We start from the raw sequence: 22,573 nt of genomic DNA, 5'->3' as shown, positions 1-22,573 counted from the left end.
AGCAAAAGATGCATTTATTTTCACAAATTAATAAAACTGTGAAAAGACCCACTATAATAAATACAGAAAATAAATGTCCCTGTCAAATAAACCAGAAATTAAAATTTTAGGCTAATACCAGCCTAGTATTGAAAATAAACTGTCCTTCATGGCTTTCATATTTACAAAATATGAGCAATCTCCTAATGCAAGGTTCATATTCTTTTGTGAGTTACGAAGGGTGTTTGTAGTCTTTCAAAACAATGCATTAAATAAACTGATATCAACCTTTCTTTCGAGCTTTCTCTAATTTGACAACCACCTTTCAGATTGTATGCAATTCTAGGCTTTGCAGCTTCTATTTCCGTTTAGCTATACGCCCAAGCCCTATTTAAATTATTGTATTAATTATTGTTATCACTTCTGATGTCAGCTTCTCTCTGGAATTCAGACTTCTACATGCAGGTCTCAGAGGAATAGGTGATCAAGTCAAGATGCAATTCTATTTATATGTAAGAATATGCAAAGTCTTGTACACAGCAGATATTAAAAATCAACAAATAAATACCAAAGTTCTTGTTGACAACTTCTGAGTCCCTTTCAAACTGCACTTAAACACTCTCTCCTTACACCTGTCTCTGCAACATAGGAGTCCTGTTCAGGTTATGTCCAGCTTCCATGTTTGTCTGGGTGGTTGTTCCCTTTTTCACAAATATACTCCTCCTTTTCCAGAGGTACCTACTTAAAAATTTTCTGCCACGGCACTGCAGTTTTAAGCAGGCTTTTACTTGTCTTTGTTTAGAGCAAAAAGATGTATCTAACTATCATCTACAATTGTCTAAAATGAAGTCATAAGATGATTAATCTATAGTTATAGGATAATTCAGGTTGGAAGGGAATTCAGGAGGTGAATGGTGTTTCACTGAGACATCCTGCATAGGATATCTACAAGAAGAAAATGGCAAAAATCCCACAACCGTATTTTGAAATGGATTTAATCAGTTTCTGTCAAAACTGGCCCAAACAGTAGCCAAGTTCCCAGTATGATCCAAATTTAAATTGTAAATTTCAATTCAGTTCCAATAACAGAAATGCCTGTCTTTTGACAGGATGAAAAGTTCTATTTCTAAGTAATTCAAAACTTCATTTGTTTTGTCAAAGTTGTAGATACTCAGCAGTTTTCTCTTGGTATCCAGAAAAAAAGGGAAGGTCTTAGTGTAATTTGTTGGATAGTTATGGAACATAGGGATAAATTATTTTTGTTGAACCACCTAAACACCAGAAAGCAGGATTATTAGCTCAGCCATATGCATACAGAAGGTGGGATTAATCAGCCCTACCTTCTTCTTTCTTCCTCCCCGATGTCTGTATTGCCTTGTGCAGTGTGTAAGTCCTAGATTGCACGCTCATAGCAATTGTCCGTTATGACAGATTTTTTATCCACATTAAAAGCACTGTATTGTTGTACAGCAGTGTTGAAGGACTCCCCCAAAATGTCAAAAAAAAGTGTATATTGACATTTCAGCTCCCCCTATTGTTAAAAATAATGAGATTGCTGGTAAATAGCCATGTTTAGAGGTAAGTTCCTTGTGGTATTTTAAGTATAAAAATCTTTATTTTCATTTCTTTTTGGTAGCTAATGATGTTCCAACACAGTTTTTCTATAGTAACAGTTCTACTTACAACTTTATATATCAACTTTAAAAAGATCTTTGTCCAGATTAAATAACTGTACTTTTCCATCCTAGTAGTGTAAAGTGTTAGGAATAGAGCATGGGCCTGATCTTTGTCTTGCAGAACAACAACGAAAACTAATCAAAAGAGTTAGGAGTAAGGTACTGGTTGTAAGACAACGAAACATCTGGAGTATACACTTTTTCACTCTCTGAAAGGATTTTCTTCTTTCTCTGGTGGGGTAGAAAGTGTTATGAAAAGGGTAGCAGACTGAAGCAATCAAAGAATAGATACAGGGATTGGTGTTCTCAAATATGACAGATGAAGACTCACACATTTGCTAGATGCTAAAACTGAGAATAGAAGGAAGCAGGACAAAAATACCCTGTCCAAATCCAACATCCAAATCCAAAAGCTTGTCCAAAATTCCTGGGCTCTGTAACAAAGGAACACAATGTTGCCTGAAAGTACAATAGCAGTTGACTAGTTTAACTTTTGTCTTATGTGCCACTAGGCTTTTACAGTGTATCTGGGCCATGCTGATACTGACCTCCACTAAGTTCCCAAGGCTTCCTTGGCTTCCTCTCTCATCCAGGTGCAGATTTACTAGAACACCTATGGATACTAGACTCCCAGCTAGTACCAACCAGTGCAACATAGATGCTCTGATCATGTAGGAGCTGTATCATGTCCTGCTATGCTTCCCTATTCCCCTAAAGCAGGGATGCTCGTGAAACCATCTAAGACAGTTCTGCCCTATGACCAGTGTTGAGGGGCAGCTTAGGAAACTACATTAATTTTTATGGTGGAGACAGCAGCCTAGATCCAGCTGCCGTCTCTTCCACCTGCCTTCTCTGCATCCTGCTGTGTATGAGAAGAATTTTGCATGGTAACTACAATACTCCTTGTAGTACTGAACTCACTACTTGTCAGGAACTCTCCATGTTTTTGTACATATATAAAAAAGGCATTAATGTAATGAATACCACATAAGACTGGTGTTTCTAGGTAGTACCAGGCATTCTATGTTCTTGCTGTAGGTAAGTAGTCCTTTTCTACACACAAATTGTATGTCAAAACAGTTAGACATCTGTGCCCTGAAGTGTCTTATTCTCTTTCTTCCCTGGAAAGGCCTTCATTTTGCCCAAGCAAGAGGTGTCTTCCCCTTCTCACAGGCAAGGTTTGGCTGCCTGTGCCCACAGCCAGCTCTGATTGTACAGTTGTAACCTAGGATCACGTTGCTGTGGAAAAACCTGTGTGAGAGAGCTGTGAGAAGCCTCATCAAGGGCCTCTCCCCCCACTTTGCTTGGAAGCCACTTTTAAGCTGAGGTCCTTGCCCTTGGTCCTTGCCTGACCTACATGGCAGCTATGTCTGTGCCTGACCATGTACCTTGCTGATCTGGATTCTGATCTGCTGGCTTGAGTTCCTGGCTTGACTGTGGTCCTGCCTCATTACTACAGTCTTGTCTGGCAACCACTGGTCTGAGGCTAACCCTAGTTATTGTCACTGGATGTGCTCTGTTCCTTTTGCTCACGTACAGCAGGACTGCGCCCTTGTCAATGCACCATGTCCTGCTGTTGCCCTCTACTCCCGGTTCACCTTCCCTTGCACAGCAGCCCTCTCTTGCTGCTCCCTGTCATTTCCTTCTAACAAGAAACATACGTTTATGAGGCAATAATGGTAAAATACATATATTCTTTATCATATCACTGCTGCTTTTCACCTTCCTTTTACTCTTTCTTATCTTCTGATATTTTTTTTTATTTTTTCCTTCTATGCATACCTCTGTGTCTTTCCTCTCATATTTTTCATGAGGGTTCCCCCCACCACCCCTTGAACAGTGATTCCCTATCTTTCCTTCTCTTCTTTCTTCACCTGCTGGTTTTCCGAGTCTTTTTACACAGTACTCACCTTTCTTACGATATTCTTGCAGTCTTTCCAACTTCCTCTTTGTCAGATGCTCTTAATTTTCTTCATTCTATAGAAAGTTTTAGTCTCTCCTTTGTTTTCAGGCCTCATTTTCTGTGCACGTTGCCCACATGCCCATGTGTACCTGCCCTTTCACGTCCATTTGCCCTCTCAGTATTGACAACTGTACTAGATCTGGCTGTGATGGAGTTAACTTTCTTCACAGCAGCCCATACGGTGCTGTGTTTTGGATATGGGACTAAAACAGTGTTGATAACACACTAGTGCTTTAGCTATTGCAGAGCAGTGCTTGCACTGTGCCAAGGCTTTCTCTTTTTCCCACTCTGCCCCCTGCGGTGAGTAGGCTGGGGTGGGCAAGAAGCTGGGAGGGGACACAACCAGGACAGCTGATGCAAACTGACCAAAGAAATATTCCATGCCATATGAGGTTATGCTCAGCAATAAAAACTGAGGGGAGGGGGTTTTGGGTAGGTAGCCATTGCTCAGACTGACTGGGCATCGGTCTGCTTGTGGAAGGCGCTGAGTGATTGCCTTTGCATGACTTGGTTTGGTTTGGTTTTCTTTCTCTTTCCTTCACTTATTAAACTATCTCTGTCTTGATGCATGAGTTTTTCTTCTTTTTCTCTCTCCTGCCCCGCTATGTGGGGGCAGCGAGCAAGCAGCTGTGTGGTGCTTAGCTGCTGGCTGGGGTTGACCCACCATAACAACTCTACACAGCTGATTTTTTTATACCTTACTCAGAGGCTTCTGAAGGTGAATCATTGTTTTAGAATGTCAACATCTATAATACAAGAAGAAACAAGGAAAGAAGAGATAAGCTTCTTGCCCATGATGTTACAGAAAAAAATCTTGAAAATTTGTTCTGTTTTTAAGAACTAATGAATGAAGGTCTACTTATGATATTTTAATGTTTGGAGTTAGCAGTATTACCCACTTCATCTGAACCTCTGCGCCCATTTGCAGTGTCCTCTGTTCCATACCTGAAACACATCTATTAAGTCCCACACTTGCTGACATATGCTTATACTGCAATTAAAGGAAGAAGCTATTCTGCCTGCAATGTATGAGTCTGCTTCTGGAGATCCCTGGCAGGTTTACAAAAGCAGCACTGGAGGTGCTTTTGTAGAAGCAGTTTTAATCCTTTTCATTGTGCTGCTGCTGTTGCTAATGGCTTCTAGCTGCTACTGTAAAGAATTGTGCCTCCTTCAGGGGATTCTTCAAGATGGATGAGGAGTACTCTGGAGTCTTGTGGGAGGGTGGGGAGATCAGAAACAGGAAATAGGCCTCTGACCTTTCTAATTACAGCACATGATGTTCCTGAGGTAGCCCATATAGCTACTCCGTTCCTTGCCTGTCTGTAACAGATAATGAACACAGGTTTAATTTCTGTCACACACGTGAGAAAAGAAAGAAATCTGAAGCCCATTTTAGGGATCAATCCATGAGAGAAGTACATTGCTGCCTGGTCTCTGGCGAATGAGTTCAAATCACCCTGTTTCAGACATATACAGGGAAATGGCAGAAGATGGGTCTAAGTCACATTTGCCTAGCTGCATTCCTAAATTCCTAAATTAATTTATTCCTAAATTATTCCTAAATTCCAGACTGGTGAGGTTTGGGATTCCAAAGAACAAAAATGATTCAAGAGATTACACTTGTCTTTACTGAGCCATTGTCCCACCATGATCTTCTAGCAGAAGGTCCTCTACTTCTAGCAGAGGAACTCTCTGCTGCAAGTACTGTCCATGACATGTAAAAAGTTTCTGACTCGTCATAGTAATTAAGTCAGCAAAGGCATCATGTCAGCTTCAGTACCTTCCTATTCTTCTCTGCAAACCAGGAATACCTTTCTGTGATTCCAAGTGTTTACACTGCTATCTACACTACTTTTTACTAAGAACTGCAATTTAGGGGTACTGTCTTACCAATCTTCCCAGTTTAGTACAAATGCAGTTAACTTTAATTGTGGCTACAGGAATATCTGCAATTTCATGCAGTTCCAAAGCTCTTTAGATTCCTTTAGGATGAAAATTTATGGGGCGCAGGTGCTGCTTGTTAACAATCACAAATTGCATAGAACCCACAGAAAAAAAAAGAGATATTTTACAGTATTTTGTAAGCTGACACTCTCCCAATTTTTCATCTAATTATATAATTATTCTCTCATTGAGGTAACCTTTGCACAAAGAGTACTGAACAGGACTACAGAAAGGTGATATCAATTAATTACTAACAGTAATTGTCATTTCGTAATCAAGTTAAATTTTAATTTGCTGCTGCCAGCTTGTTAAAGTGCCAATTACACATCTCTTTTTTCATGTATTAAGAAAAAGAGTAATCATGCATTTACTACTTTTATGATCCCTAAGTTAATTCTGCAGCAGCTTGAGGTACGTCTTCAGTACTCTGCAGCCATGCTGAGCTCTTTGAAGAGTCCAGTGAATGGGAAATTAACATCCCAGAACGGCCTCATTAGAACCAAATAAAATGCTCACTCGGAACACTTTAATCTCAGCCATCTAGAAATATTCAGTGAAAGGAGATATGAAGTGACACCACAGCTTCAGAGTGCACAGCAGTAATCAACGTGATGTGATGGTTTTGCTGTGTATCTTCCTTTTGTGGAAGGAGAGAGGAGAGAGACAGCTTTTTACAAGGAGGCTGTACTTCCTATTTGGTTATGATGTGAAGGCTCCTCTATCATCGCTGAGCTGAGGACAACAGTGCCAGCAGAGGGGCATGCAGACAACTGTATAAGTTTGCATACTGTAACTTCATCCTGCAAAACTCCAGGTAGAAGAGCTTATCCTGAACACATCACCTGATAGGGGGAACACTAGAAGCAAGTAAGTGATGTCAGTCCAAGTTCCCATACTTTGGCTATAGGATTATGCATAGTTCTGTTATGGTTGGAGTCCTCAGAAAGTAAGAGTCCTCCTACCATTCCCAGATAAAGAAGAATCTCTTTTAAATTAACTAGAACAGACTTCTAATATTGAAGATCAGGTTTCTGTTTATTTCCACCGCTCCTCATTGTGGTCGTGCACTGTAAAATTATTACATACCAACACACACTAACATGTTTCAGATTTTGGTTGTTGGCTGGATTAACCCCCATGTCTCTCAGCAGTTTCCAGGTCAGAGGGATATGACTTTTTCTTAAAAAAGGTAAGGCACAGGAAGGGAAAGAAAAAGATAAAGATTTCCTTTCAGTCTTTCTAGACTCCAGCAGCCAGGCAGAAACTCTTGATTTCAATACAATATAACAAAAAGTAAAAGCCATTGGCAAAACCCTCTTGAAAACAATATAAGAGAGTAGTTGAGGGTTAGAGATGGGAGGAGAGAGGCTCAAAGGGAAATTTTGCTATGAAGAAAACTGAGTAACATTCTATTGCATGAAAAACACATTGGAAAAAAAAAAGTGATGTACTTAGAAATTGTGACATAGCTGCAAGTTTCTTTGAGCTCTTTATCATATCTCCTTTTTTTTTCAATACAGTGCAGAAAAAAATTGATACTCTAAGACAATCCGAAGCTCAGCAAATTACTCCATGTAGTTTCTACCTTATGTTCAATTCCTCTTTTATTTTCTCCCATATTCTGCTGATATTCTGTTTACAGAATTCTGTAAATTCTGTTATTCTGTTTTTACACAGTCTTAACTAGCAAGTTTGAACAAAACTAGCCAAAAGTAACGCATTTCTATATATTTCACATTCTCTCTGTTTACGTCCATTTTTTCACATTTCCATTTCCATCCTTTTCCTTTTTTCAAGTATTCGATGCAGGTAAAACCAAAGTAACAAAGAGATTGTTTAGGGTTAAACAAAGGTAAGAGAGGAGAACTAGTATTCATGAAGAAGATTAGGAAAGAAGATTTAGGTTGAATATCAAGAAAAATTATTGGCAGTGAAATTTACTGGATTGTGAAATATTGTCCTATGGAAAGTGTCAGAACCTTCACTTTAAACCATTCTTATAATACTCTAGGGAACAAGGCAGCACCAGCCTCCAGAAGGCAAGTTCACAATATCCTTGGTCTTCTCCGCTCACAGTCCAGACAGAAACACCATCAGAACTTGCCTTGCTTTGGCATTTTGGTACATTCAGTTCTTCCATGTTTTGGAATTACAGAACTAATCACAGAAATGAAACTTAGAATATGTTTACCAGAATTTCTCTGGGTTTGTACAAGTTTCAGGGTTTTAGTTCTGGTTTCAGTAGGCAAAAATATTCAGGTCAGTTCTATTTAGTCTAAGAAAATTCACTCATTCCCAATGAAAATTATTTTCCTTATATGAAAGTATTACAGAATTACAGTAATTTCCAAGGTAGTTTTTTATCTCTGTGACTAAAGTTACTAGTGACTACTACTATCATTAGTGCTATTTACCAATGCATGATGGACAGTATCTTTTACACAGAATAGAGCAATATTTCATTGAAACATACTGAAAAACAAGATGGAATTTTAAGAGCTATATCGCAAAGACTACTTTTTTAAACAGGCCTACAATTAAAAAAATATCATAATTAAAATTACTGCTTTCTGTGCACATTTTTAAGCCAACTTCAGTTTCAGGAATCTTCAGGATGTCTAGTCAGTATAATCCGTTCCATTTGCTTTGGAAAGTTTAGAGACTCAAGGTCATTTACTTTAAAACTGTGTCACTATTACTGTTACTTGTTGTTGTTAGTACCATAAAGAATATCATATTCAGATCACTAAGAGGTAAGACTTCATGAAGACCCACTAATTTATTCACTAGGTGTGACAGCATTCTACCTGGTTCCTTGCACTCCTCATGGAGAATGCTGATCACAGGTCCTGTCTTGCTCATTTCCACCACTGCAAGTTTTCTGACTCTGTGACAAAAAATACAGCCAATTATTTCTCTGTTACAATACTCCTCAACATTTTGCCTGGGATTTCTACTAAGAATAATTTCCCCCATAGCAAAGTTTTCTGTAGTCTATGAAATCCAGTAATAATCAGTAAGAATCATTATTACCACTGTGTTCAGAGGCTGTGTGCAGCCTCTGTGAGCAGTGTGCCATTGATGTTTACTGTACAAGGCTAATCATCTATGGGTTACTGTAGAGTCATAACTGCTAAGATCAAATGCAACAAGCCTTCAAGAACAGCAGCATTAACAATAGCATATTCTCAAGTGAACTTGCAATGGAGAATATGCTTCTGAAGTTAAACGACTGACATGGGGTCTTTTTTAAAGTAGAGAACTGTCTTAGATAAAAAGATCTGGGTGTGCTACAGTTCTACTTAGATGCTCTCCAAGATTTTCAAACGTCAAAGTAATTTGAAAGAGAAGATCATTTATTCACCAAAGCCTATCAGGAGAAGACATCGCATACCAATACATAACAATTTCCTCAAGCAGAAAGCATGCCAAATCCCTGCAAATCTCAGTTCTTGATGGTAATTTTCCAAGATTTCTGTGTGCTTAAGTGCAATGGAGCTGTTGAAGGCAGTCACTAGGTGGCAGGCTTTCATCTACTGAAGAAGGCATTGCATTTACCTCTCAAAATCTGCTGGCAAGGCCCGCCCTTGTTGCAATACCAGATGGACTTTTTAATGGTATCTGTCCACTTCAATAATATCAAAGAAAATATAATATGAAGAGAGACAAAACCACTTACAAAGCTGATTCTTTTTGTCATGTCCTTAACTTGGGAAAAATAATTTTCTAATAGTTTGTCATGTTTGATTGTTTTGTAATTTATGTTCCTGCTTATATAATTTTCCTTTGTTCAGGTTGTATGCTCTAGCCAGTACCTTTTTTCAATATAACAGGAAACTTCTTGGGTGGTGTGAGTAGGTCCCATGCCATTATAATATTGAATATAGGATATGAAAACAAGCACACAAGAATAAAGAGAACAATAAGATCTTAGGCAACACTTACCTGCAGTCACCACTGCAGTAAAGTGAAGATATTCTCCACTTAAGATTAAGTAAGTTGGCTGGAGCACTGGTAACAGTCTAGTTCTGGTATCATACATCTAAGTGGGGACTATAAAAAACACAGAAGTTGCTTGGAAAATATTTGAGCCGTTAGAACCACTCTGAACGCTATGTTGCCATAAGCACTCTGGCATCAGAGCTGCAACTACTAAGACTGCCCACACTTACGCAGCCGTTATAGTAGACGTAGCTTTAGAAGAGTACATATGCTCAATTAAACACGTTCAGTGCCGCTAAGAGGGTCACAGTTGGTCCCTTCAGGTATTTTAGATTATGAGTGCCACTAGAATTATTTTGAAAAAGATATATTTCACCATCCCTGAGTGGCAATAAAAATATATTGGGTAAAATTCTCGCCAAGTTTTCAAGCCAGCCAGTTCTTTGATTAATGTAGAATAGGCTTGTCCAATGCAAAATTTGAATGAAATAAACTAGTAGGTATGTACTATAACTGTTGGTTATTGTGTCTTGAGACACTCTAATCCAGTTTTACAAAACAAAATATTTAAGTTTTAATTTTATGGTGTCCTCCCTTTGGTTAGAATAAATTATAGAAGCTCTGCTTCTCCTGAGCTTCTAGCACCCAGTGCTTTTGTACTATTCCTTTTGTCACAGGGCAGTTGCTTGGCTTAATCTGTTGGAAGAGCTATTATTATGTTAATAATACGCATATTATACTGTGTAGTCCCCTTGCCACAGCAACACAGAAGGTGGGTTTTGGTGCTTTAATACAAGTACCACTATTGTTGACATCAATAGGAGTTACAATTTTGCAAACAAAGGATGTCATATACTATAACATGCAGAAGTAAAACTGGGGTAGCTAATCAGTGTATTAATAAACTCATTTAAAATAAGAATAATGGTGGGCAGAGGGATTCTCTTCTGTGTCCTCGTAGATGGGATAATAGGCCTTCATAACTCTAGAGGCTGGTTACTAAAGCTGATCAGAGGTACATAGTTAACTAGTTCTTGATAATGATCTCTTCTGAATTTCTCTCTTTCTCAGAGTAGGGATTTAATCCACAGAGTAATGTTTGTTCTACCTGATATTAATTAGGGAAGCTGCAATTTGCAGCAGCAAATTTCTATGTTCTTCTATCTCACTCAGAATGGAGAAGTAAGAATTAAACTAACTTTCCTATACTAATAAAACTTTCCAGTAGTTTTTAACATATTGTTATTCAGCATTATTCAGTAGAAAATTAGGTTACCTTTAGGATCAGCTCTATTTTTCTATTTCTTTTCCATCTGCATATTCCTTTCTGTGTTCCCCCTTCTACCATCAGGCCTCAGTCCTGTTATCTGTCTCTCATTTTTTTCTGCGTTTTATTTCCCTTATTTTCCATCACCTAAATGAGACAAGGGCTCTGTGGGAAAACAAAATCGCACAGTCATGTCACTAAAATCTATGCTTGACAGCATACGCGATGACATCTATATCATAATGTATATGCACTCATGCTAAATCAAGCTTTCATATAGAACTTGAACTGTCAAGTTTCCTAACATTTGAGGACTTGACTTTGAAACTGTAAGGTTATTTTAACATTATTTTTTAAAAATGAATAGTGAAGAGTCAGAAAGTTAGGTGTATATAAAAATATAGAGAGATATAACCCATTCATCAAAATAAGGAATAAGAGATTCACAGTTTTCAATCATTATTGGAACCAGTTTGCAGGTTTGGAAAGAGAACACTGTGCCACTTCACAATGTGTTTATATCCAAAATGTTACCCTTTCAATGACCAGAGCTAAAAATCTCCCTTTTAGTGAACGGACACATTCTGAACGTGCTATGTGGGCTATTTAAACACCTCAAGTGCACAATATCCAGACTATGAACCCAAGCATTTGATATCTCTAATTCAGATCATAAATTTTGGGAGCATGCATGAATATCTAAAATGGTGTCATTCTGCTCTTAACTAAGGTTTCTTTGAGCTATTGCTCTATAAACATTTAAAAACAAACAGCAGTTTACTGTCTGTACAGTCCGTCCTACATCCTTCCTTGTATTGTGCTTAGTTCTTTAGGAAAATTCTTGCCAGGAATGTTCACCTGCCTACTAAATCTGAAAAACAGCATTTCAGATTCTGTCCCCTGTATATAACTCCCTTCAAAGGCAGAGCCAAGGAACCGCTGCTCTGGATGATTCTTTCATTGCTTACACAAAGGCATTTCAGGTTTCTCGGCCAGCATTCTGAATGGTCACTTAGAAAGAAACCTTTGCCTTGCTACAATCCAAGTCATCATACGCTCAGATGAAAGCAAGCTGTCAAAAGCCAATTCCCCTTCTAACAGTCAGTCTAACAGTCAGTCTAATACCTGAAATAAGGTCAGTGACTTAGAAACAGAAGACATTTTTTGTTGCATCCAAGAAACTGAAGGGTGCCTTTCTTGCCAGTCAGTTTGTCTTGACAGTTTTAATGCTTAGTCCAACAGTTTCTTACAATCTTGTTACCTCCTTTCCAAGCAAAATGTCAGAGGACACAGTTTCAGACATTAGGATAGTTACGCTGCATATAGTTTTCTCCAAAGATGCAGCCATAGACATAAGTCTCTATACAGTTTCATTGCAAAAGGTTTCTGATAACACAGTGATGCCATGGTAATTCCTTTGTAAAGTCTTTCAAGGTCCATTATAATATTTCATTAGTATCTCAAAGTTAGCGTTAGATCCCCGACTAGAGTAATAGATATAATACCTTACAAAGACACAGCAAGGGAACGCCTAGCTCAAAACATGTTACGTGGTAAAATAAACCAGTTAAAAGTGTAATATTTCTATGAGTTCTTAGAAGATTTTCTGGATGGTTTCAAATGATGTAAGACAGGAGTGTAATTGCCCAAGGGAAAATTTCTGAAATATTGTGATACAACATTCCTTTTCAGATACTTGGTAATAGAGCAATCATAGTTCCAAGGACTAAAGTTGTATCAGGTAGTAGAATCTATAAAACCTAGCACCCAATAGGTTTCCACGTTTCCTACTCAGCATACAACTCATATGGAAGGATTGGTAAAACTGGCAGAATATGATAGGATGTGAGCTCAGTAGTGTAAACAATATCAGTAGAAGACAAAAGTGGATAAATCCTAACTCTTTCGCTAAAGTGTAGCCAACAGGGAATTAATCAATTTAAAAAGGAATCAAATTTTCTAAACTAATTACTATGCCACAGCGTATCCCATTTAGCACTGCTAAAGAGCAGCCACCTCTAAGGCAGCTGGTGTTCACACCACTATTCCAAACAATGAGCAAAGACAGTTCTGGCTACAAACTGCAGCATATTCCACTGTGATTACGAAGGGATACACAGCATGCTTCAAGTGAAGTTTTTAAAGAGCTGCAACGTTTGAGCAAAGAAGAGTTGTTGGTTATTAAAACCTTAACAAGAAAAATCAACACAGTACATTGTACAGTATTCTCATTTCTTTTCCAACAGTCAATTTTCTTTGAATCATAAGTAAGTTAAGACTAAATAGATAAAAAGGGTCATAAGTAAGTCTGATTTTTTCATTCCGCACCAAATACTTCATCAACAAATAGTTGCTGTATATGCACCCACATGCTCTTTTTAGAGTACACAGACGGCTTTTGAAAAATCCAGAGAATCTGGTAAGATACAGGCAACTAGCAACCCATCTCTTTCTCACATCTCAGAACTGGAGTGCATGCCTACAGGGATCAGCTTTTTTCTCTGTGCTATTCTGTGTTTCTGTGGCAGGCTGTAACCTAGACCAGAGAGAACTGCATGTGAAAAACACAGTCAATGGTAGAACAAAAAATACTTAAATATTTCCATCCTTCAAATATTGCATTAATTTCTTAGCTTCCTCGTTTGTGAAGTTTGGTGCAGCAAAAACATCCAACAGAAAGTAAGGGTTTTTATAGAGATATCTCAAAAATAGTGATCATGGCTAAGCTGTTGAAAAGGCATGAATCATGAAAGACCTCAGGCTCGTGGTTCCTTGATTTTCTGGATTAGCAGTTGGGCTGGAACATGCTCCTTTCAGGCCTCTACAGAAACCACGATACAGATAGGACTGATGCATGGCTTTCTCAGGGCCCTGACTACACCAGAGACTCTAATGGCGCTGACCAACCACATCTGAAGCTCTTGTCCATGTGAACTCCACCCATTGGCCTGGGAGCTGAATTTAAGCTCTGGCCTTGGCTTTGGCGCATGTCTGAGCAATGCTGCAGGTATGCCGTACCTCGTGTTGCAGCTTCCTGCCTTGACACTATAGACTGGAGATCACTGGACTATTAGCTGACCAGCTGACCTGGTCTGCTCTTCTTCCTTTGGCGTGGTGGGCAAGTGCTCTGCCTCCTTTGCTGTCGCCCTGGGCATCTGGCTTGCCTTGCCTTCTGGCTTGCCTGTTCCTGCTGCTCCCTGACAAGCTGAGTCTCACACCAAAATGGACATATGCTGCAGCTGTGACAGAAAGAAATGTTAGCTTGGTCTCTGCTGAAAAGATGCCTGTTTCATGCTAATATCTGACTGTAAATGGTTAAATTTAACATTGCACAAAGAGTAAAAATGGGCATTTAAGGCTCAGTGATTCTCAAGGGCAGGGAAGGACGGGAAGTTGCATAGGACAGAACACAATGACACGGTAGCATTTTCAGTCGAAAAGGAACTGGAAAAAGAAGCTGTCTTACCTCTGTGCCTGTAGAAGGCAAGGATTATTTAACGGTGTGTGGGAGCAAGGAGCATTTAATAGTGTCTGGAAGCCACATATGTTCTGCTTTATTTGTCAAGACACCAAAACCAAAGTGCATGTCAATAATTTTGCAATTATACACTTACCAATGTAATCATTCTTAAGTTACAAAAAGCATTTTTGTTGTAAACCATCACGAAACCACAAAAGTTATATGTAAAGATTTATCTTACCATTCACCTGATACAGGTTGAAGTCACTAACCTAGAGTTAAAAGCCTCTAAAATTTTTTTAGTTTTACTGACCCTTTCACTTGCTTTCAGATTATGATGGTATCTGCTTATGTGAATACCAAAGAAAACAATTTCCTTTTCTTAAACCTATTCGTTAAATCTACACTCTCAACCTTTGCTAAGTAGTTTGTATCCTATTCTTATTCCTCCACTGATACTGCAAGCATTTTTCATTTTTCTAACAATGGTTGGGTAATTCAAGAGTAGAAAGCATCACATATTCATTGAAATGAATATACAAAACTAAATTTTAGGAACAGTTTTGTTGTTTTTCTGATATATAGCATGAAAACTGACATAAAACTTTCACTCCTAAGAATTAATTTTTAAAACGCTGAATACAAGATAGTACTCAACAGACTTTTGTCAGATGCTATTGAATTCTAGTGCAACAGCCTTTCTCTGTTTGTGTATGTATCTTCACTGCACAAAGTTAAATAACAACAAGAAAAGAGATTTCTGCTTGTTTCAATGTTTTTTTCACTTTTGAGACACAAGTTGTCTTCTGTTGTAGTAAAAAGCACATTTATGTAGCACATGTAGTAAAAAGCACAAGCTCTTTACAAAAGAAAAAATCTGAATCTTCTGCCAAAAATGAATGAATGAAGCTACATTAATTATTTTCCTTAGTAAGTTTACTTTACTGGTGTACTGTGATAGATATACCTAACATATTGCCACAATAAGTAGAAAAAAAAAAAATCATGTACTCATTTTCAGATAACATTCTCCAGTGCTAAAATACCTTTTATACTGCCTTGCATACCTCCCCTCAGTAACGTGTATTGGAAGCCAGACTGCAACAAAGGCAGGTCTTTTCTTGATTGAAAGTTAAACCAAGCATTCTGTAAACACCAATTCAATCAGCACATTTAGTTCTGTTTCAGAGACGAATGTCAATAACTCGTCTACCTTATGTGCGTGCATCACAGAAAATGAAATCCATATAGCTGTGTCATTCAGAATTCTTCATACAAACACGGCTTTTCTGGGGCTCTGTAGTTAAAATCCCCCAAGAAGTGCTGTAGTTTTTCAGGCCAGAAGATGCTTGCAATAATCTTACCAGACTTTGCCTAGCATGGACCACTGAATTTTATCAACTGATTCCTTTATAAAACCTTTATAATTCCTTTATAAATCCGGACGAGCTGGATGTATCTTCTATGAACAGATCTTGTCTTTATTTAAAGACTTCAAGGAGATTAATTTAGCACGTTCATAAAGAAGTTGTTCCAGCAGTTAATGAATCTCTTTAGTAAAAATGTGAGTCTAATTTCTGTCTTCAGTATAGCTTCGTCTGGTAGATTGAAGAGCCTTCTTATGCTAAGATCATACACATACAACCCAGGTAAGCCACTTCTAATGCATTCATTTTCTTTTGTCACTTTTTGTGATACTAACACCCTACTTATGTTGGATATTCCACTGTAGATACATTACACAATGGATTTTTGCCTCCTTTGGGTTACATTGCATAATCCTGAATCATGTCATTCACTGCTTTCCAGAACAGCGCTTCTCGTTCTAGTAGTCTGTCCGCATTCTTGGCTCCAAGAGTTACTGTCTCCTATTCTGCCGTATTAAATTCTGAGCTCAAGAGGACCCTGTTTATCAGGACTTTCAGAAAACTAGGATTCTGCTGTTCCTATAACTTAGTATGTCACAATCTTTTTCTGTCATCTGTAACCTTCTGTAGCAGTGACTTGTATTTCTACTTTTATCCTAGGACCTCCATAGCTAAGATGCAAAGAATCTATCAATTTAAAAAATAAAAGTAGATAGAAATTAGTCTTATTAAATAAATCTTCCTCCGCCATAGTACAACACAACTTACTGAGGCACTGTGATTTAATACAGTGATTTCTTCAGTTCCTGTTCTTTCTTACTCTTTTGCACACTTCCTTTTCTACATCACATCCAATTAGGTCTCAGTTAAAAGTAAATACTAGACTGTTTTACATATATCCTCGTTTAGATTGCCATCCTTTGAGAACTGCCAGTATTGTTGCTTCCCTGACCTACTTCTGTTATAATGATCAAGGCTAGCATAAACATGTTTAACACTGGATCCCTCAAATTAAACTAGGTTAGGGTGCAAATACACATGTGGCTTTGGTCGCAAATCTGGAGGGATAGTAGGCTCCTGTAGCATGGGGAAAGGGAGCTGCAGGCAAGAGCAGGCTGCAGCAGCCTCAACTGTAACTACCTCAACTTGTGACTCCCGCCTTGATTCACTGCAGCTAGGTTACTCCATCTCATTCTGCTGGTTTAGATTTGGTCATGTTATTTATAGGGAGGACTTTATTCCAGTAAGTGTATGCCAGATCAGGTCATGTAGCTCTCTAACAAGATAAAGTCATCATAGAATATAGAGCTGGCACAAGCACTGTTGTGTTCTCTGGCCAACTCAAGGTCAAACGTATACTGCCACGTATCTCAGCACTTGTGTATGGATCAAGCATTAATGAACAACTTCAGATTTTATGCTGCCACAGAAATGTTATTTCCACACTTTTGTAATTCAATGGCAAAAAAGATGCTAACATCCCTTCTGTGCCAAAGCTTGAGCAATGTGTAGGCTACCTGTACTTCAGCCCATCCTTTATGTGGCAGTAGGAATGTCTCCTGCTCAACTGTGAATATTCCAGCTTCTCATTTAGTTTCTATAGAGCTAATTTATATTGCTGACTGAACTTTTTGCAGCACTATGTAAAAATAAGAAACACTTTTAAGTAAAGATGTGTTGCATTTATCATCCATATAAATGTGGGGAATACTGAATTTATCTATTACTCAAGTTCTCTGGGTGTGAGTATACAGTTCTGTCCTTGAATTTACTTGAGCTGTGCCCACAAACAAGTGAGTCTATAGAAATTAGCAATGAATTCTGCAGTTATCAGGTCTTATGTTCTAGAATTTGTGTCTAATATTTCCAACTATTGAGAGGTATTGGAATAAAATTAACAGCAGGAAAATTTAGGTTTACTCTTTGGAGAAACATCTGCATGTTTTAATTAGTGAAAATGGAATATTCATTCAGAAATAGAGAGGAATTTTGGAATCATTCAAAATGTACAATGAGGCAAAAAAATTGCGGAAATTATGATAGGGAATAATCTTTCATTAATCAGGAGCAAAACTGGTTAATTAGCTAGCTCTCACTTTTCCCTGGTTTCTATGATAAAGATTGCACTTTGTACCGAACTTTGGAAATATCCTGGGGATAGAATATCTCCACAAAGATCATCTGAGGACATCACCTAGAGACTGGACAGAGATACTTTGCATTCTCATCTTCTGGAGTTTGGAGATTTTGTCTCTTTTCTTCTGGCTGTCCCTGTGATTCCTCTCAGTAAGGTTTCCTATGGTACAGAATGTCCTGTTTTATAGTAATTGTCTTCTTGAATGTAGGGTAGGGAAGATCAAGATCTTTCCCCAGCTTGTTCTTTGCCTTTCATGGTCTGTTTTCTCCTTCTCCCTTTCTCTCTCCCTCTCCATCTCAGCCCTTAGAATTGAGATCTGAAACGATAGTGTAACAGTGAGTGTTTCACTGGTACACTCTGGACTAGCTGCTGAGCAAAGAACAACGTGGTGGACTTCTTCAATTGTTCCTCCAACAGCTGTTACTGCATCCCACCATGCTCTGTAGGAGATCAAGTAGAAACATGACAAACCCCGATAATTAAATGGAGAATCCTTTTGTGGGGAGAGGTAAAAAAAATGTCAGAGAAAAACCTGCATGGGGATGAATTACTTCCAGTCAGAAGTCTCTTGCATTAAATCAGACTGTCCAGCTATTGGGCTATGTGCTGGACATTTTTAAATGGTAGAATCATCACACAAGTTGCTAAAAAGATATCTCTCCTGACAGCCTTGAGTGGGGTGGAAATGTGAGATAGCTGCCTGAGCAAACAATTAAAGTCCTTATTGCTTGTGTCTTCCAGAATAACTTTAGCATCATTAAAGGGCAATAACAAAGCAGGTAAGTGTTATCCTCTAACGAGACTTAAAATACAAGAACCAGTGAATCTCTGCTACAAGAAGAAGAAAACACTGAGTGGCAGAGAGACTACTTAGGTTTTCTTTGCGCGAATATGTGTTTACACTGACTAATTCACATTTGGTGCAGTCACAAGCTTTTCCTCTCTCAGAAGACTTGCACAGTCTGCAAACAATCCCATTACATTAAAAATTCTTGAGACCTTGAAACTGAAAGGAAATCAACGCACTTGGGTAACACATTACATTACAAGGTACAAGTCATATACTTTATAAGCTCATTATTGGCACATGACCCATTAAAACTTTTAGTAAAGTTATCATGAGTACAGACTTTCCAGCTGACACTATTTCAAGTAACGGGCTGTTTTTTAAGCAGGGACTAATGTCTCTTGACAAATTTGTCCTACTGCTACCTAGTAGTGAAGGGTTTAGGGAAGTAAGCTTCATCATGAAGTTACTTGTGTACACAAAGTAGCACAGTCAGTTTCTCCTGTCCCTTAGGGCTTTTAATGGCCCTCCACTGTATCAGAATGCAACTCAGAAATGTTTCCCATGGGACACATTCTTCTAGCAAATCCTTGAGTTTGCTTCATGGACCTCTCAAAAAAAACCAACCTTCCTTCCTATTCCGAGCTTTCACTATGCTCCCACCTTTATTAGTACTAAAAATGTTCTCCTTTTGTTCCTGTTCTCTTAAGTTTACTTTAAGTAAACTATTCAAAGCCTAACTGAAATTATGAGGTTTTGAAATTCAACACTTGTTAATCCTAATCTTTGATCAAGACAGACTTGCTGCTCTGTATTTTTGACAAGTATTCATTCACTGCAGTGTTCATCATCACAGCACAGTATTAGCCATGGGAATCATAGGGGATCATATGGGAATCATATCCCACAATCATATGGGAAGTGTTGAGCAAGCAGAACTGCTGTCCAGTATGAGGACCAGAACAAAGTTAGGCATGAAAAGACAAAGAGGAGTTCAGCTGGAGTGCAAATTCGTCTGTGGATGGAGAAAGTTATGGGATTCTCAATGCTCACCTCCTGAGAAAATGACAAAATCCCTAACTGTGGCATATGCCATAACCTGCTCCATTGGCAAGTGGCGTAAACATGCACACAGCACAGACAGCTTGAGGGCCTCAGTGACAAATTATTGTCCCTTGAGTCTACATTTGCTGAACTGGAAGAGTTCAGGAAGATGGGAAGGTACAGGGACAAGATTTCAAGGACATCATGGAATTTCATCTTCAGGCTACCAGCTGCATGCTCCTAAGAAGGCTGAAAATGTCTTGGCAGAAAGCTATCAAGCTAGAAAGGGGGCAAAACTGACAGAAATGCCCAGTAAGTCTATCCTTTTGCATTAACAATACCTTTCCAAAAGTTGAGATCTCTGCTAAAGGTCTGCAGAAGGCTGTGTCACTTGGAGACACAGCACTCAAGGAAAACAGACAAATCTTTTGTGATGCCAGCAGCAAATATGTGGTGCTTCCCCTGCCAAATTCTACACAACTGTCTCTGGGTAGATTCAGTGGTTAAGGAACATGGGAGTATATATAATACAAGGAAGGGCACAGCAGTTCTAGAGTCAGAATGCAAGCTGTTAGGAAGGACTCTAAGGACCAAGCAACATTCACGCTACAACATGCAGGATCAGGCAGGAGGATGGAAGTTGACGTCTCAGTGTTTAACTGAGAAATAGTTATTTGGCAGAACTTTTGGAATACATGAAGCTGACTGATAATGGAAGCAAGTGGATGCCATTTAAAAGGTTGTGGGGAATTTTTTTTCAGTTGAAGATGTGGGGGGAACAGATATGTGCAAAAAGAGAACACAGTTCAGAAGAATGTATCTTCTAGGCATAAAGCCATAAAACCTCTTCATCCATGTCATGCTTTAACCCCAGTCGGCAACTAAGTACCACACAGCTGCTCGCTCACCCTCCCCTGCCTCCAGTGGGATGGGGGACAGAATCGGAAAAGAAGAGTGAAACCTGTGGGTTGAGATAAAGGCAGTTTAACAGGACAGCAAAGGAAGAGAAAATAATAATAATAATAATAATGGTAAAAGAATGTACAAAACAAGTGATGCACAATGCAATTGCTCACCACCCGCTGACCGATACCCAGCCAGCCCCTGAGCAGCAATCGCTGCTCCCTGGCCAACTCCCCCGTTTATATACTGAGAATGATGGCCTATGGTATGGAATAGCCCTTTGGCCAGTTGGGGTCAGCTGTCCTGGCTGTGCCCCCTCCCAGCTTCTTGTGCGCCTGGCAGAGCATGGGAAGCTGAAAAGTGTAAGGTCTACTTAGGAACAACTAAAACATCAGTGTGTTTTCAACGTTGTTCTCATACTAAATCCAAAACACAGCACTATACCAGCTATTAGGAAGAATAACACTATCCCAGCCGAATCCAGGACAATCCACCAGAGGTGTTGTTTAAAGGGTTGATTACTCTTTGTTGATTATGCTTGTTTCCACACTATCAGCAAAATGTTTGTTCAAGTTTCTGGACCTCTGTTGCTTGCCTAAGAGGTCAGTAAGGATTATTTTTAACAGAATCACAGAATAACTTAGGTTGGAAGAGACCTAAGATTGCCTAGTCCAATCCCCCTGCTCAAGCAGGGTGAGCTACAGCAGGTTGCCCAAGGCTGCATCCCGCTGAGTTTTAAATATCTCCAGGGATGGAGACCGCACAGTCTCTCTGGGCAACCTGTTCCAATATTCAACAACAGTAAAAATGTGTTTTCTTTTCCTGTCTCACAGTTTGTGCTCATTGTTTCTTGTCACTGGGCACCGCTAAGAAGAGTTTGGGTCCATCCTTTGTACACCATCCCATCAGATATTTATACTTTTTGATAAGGTGTTCCTTGAGCCTTCTCTTCTCCAGGCTAAACAAGCCCAGATCCCTTCCTCATGCGAGAGATGCTCCAGTCCCTTGATCATTCTTGTGGCCCTGCGTGCATAGCCCCAGGCTGGCCATTTGCTGGCTGGCTGGATAATTCAGCTCTGTTAAGCAGTGGTTTTTTTATCTTTTCCTGAAGCACTGACAATTCTAAACTGATGTTCCTACTAGTAGTTTCTCAGAGGTTTGATGTTTAGCTCACAAACTTGAGGTTAAACGCCTCCTCAAACTGAGGTTTAGGACGAAATTTTTCCACAGGTCAGAGTGACTAGAAGCCATTTAGGGGGGGTATCATTTGCATCAAGTATTTATATTGAAAATATCTCATAGACAGACTGCACTCAGAGGATTGTTCTCTTTCCTTTTAAACAGAAGCTCAAGTTACACAGGAGGAACTGTGAATTTAAATACTTGCTACTCTGTAGAAACCTGACTGTCAAATTATGGCATTTCCATGGGAGTAGGAAGTATTACTGTAATTCCTTTAAACTGCTTTTATTCTTTCTATCTCTAATGATTATTTTTTCAGCTAAAATTTTCCATTTTTGCTAACAGCAGTTAACCTCAAAGAAGAGAGCGTTACTGTAAGCAGTGATGCAGGTAGTAACTAACATTTAAAGCAAAGTAGTTGAAAGTAGGGTTATGTGACCCCCTGTGTAAAAACATCAGCAACTGTCAGCACTCTGTTTATTCTACCACTTTTACCTCTGATGCTTCTGGCTGAGCTACTATACAGGCTTGCCTATACTTAAAATTATTAAAACGGGCATTAGTGAATAATTGTTCCAGTATGAACCAAGAGCTATTGCAAGGCCAGATTCCCACCAGGAGTTATTCCAGAATGCCTGTGTAGTAAGCTGAAGCTTGTAGACAAGTTTCTAGCATGGTTAGGAAATTTTAGCAAACAATTCTTCATGGAGACACAGTCTCTCTAGTGTTCTCATTTCCTGGAATCTTCTCACTGAGGAAGATTTTGTTAAACAAGAAAGATGAACACTGCTGATTTACCTCTGAAGAAAGCAAATAACCTAAAATAACTAAGAGCCGTTACATATGTATTGACCGTATATTTTATATGTACTGCTGTAACACAGAACTGCAATAGGATACAAAGATGTGCCCAGTTTTCGGC

The sequence above is a fragment of the Mycteria americana genome, chromosome 5, assembly GCF_035582795.1.
Source record: "Mycteria americana isolate JAX WOST 10 ecotype Jacksonville Zoo and Gardens chromosome 5, USCA_MyAme_1.0, whole genome shotgun sequence".
In the NCBI taxonomy this organism is placed as follows: domain Eukaryota; kingdom Metazoa; phylum Chordata; class Aves; order Ciconiiformes; family Ciconiidae; genus Mycteria; species Mycteria americana.
Note: the sequence above shows the minus strand (reverse complement) of the source record.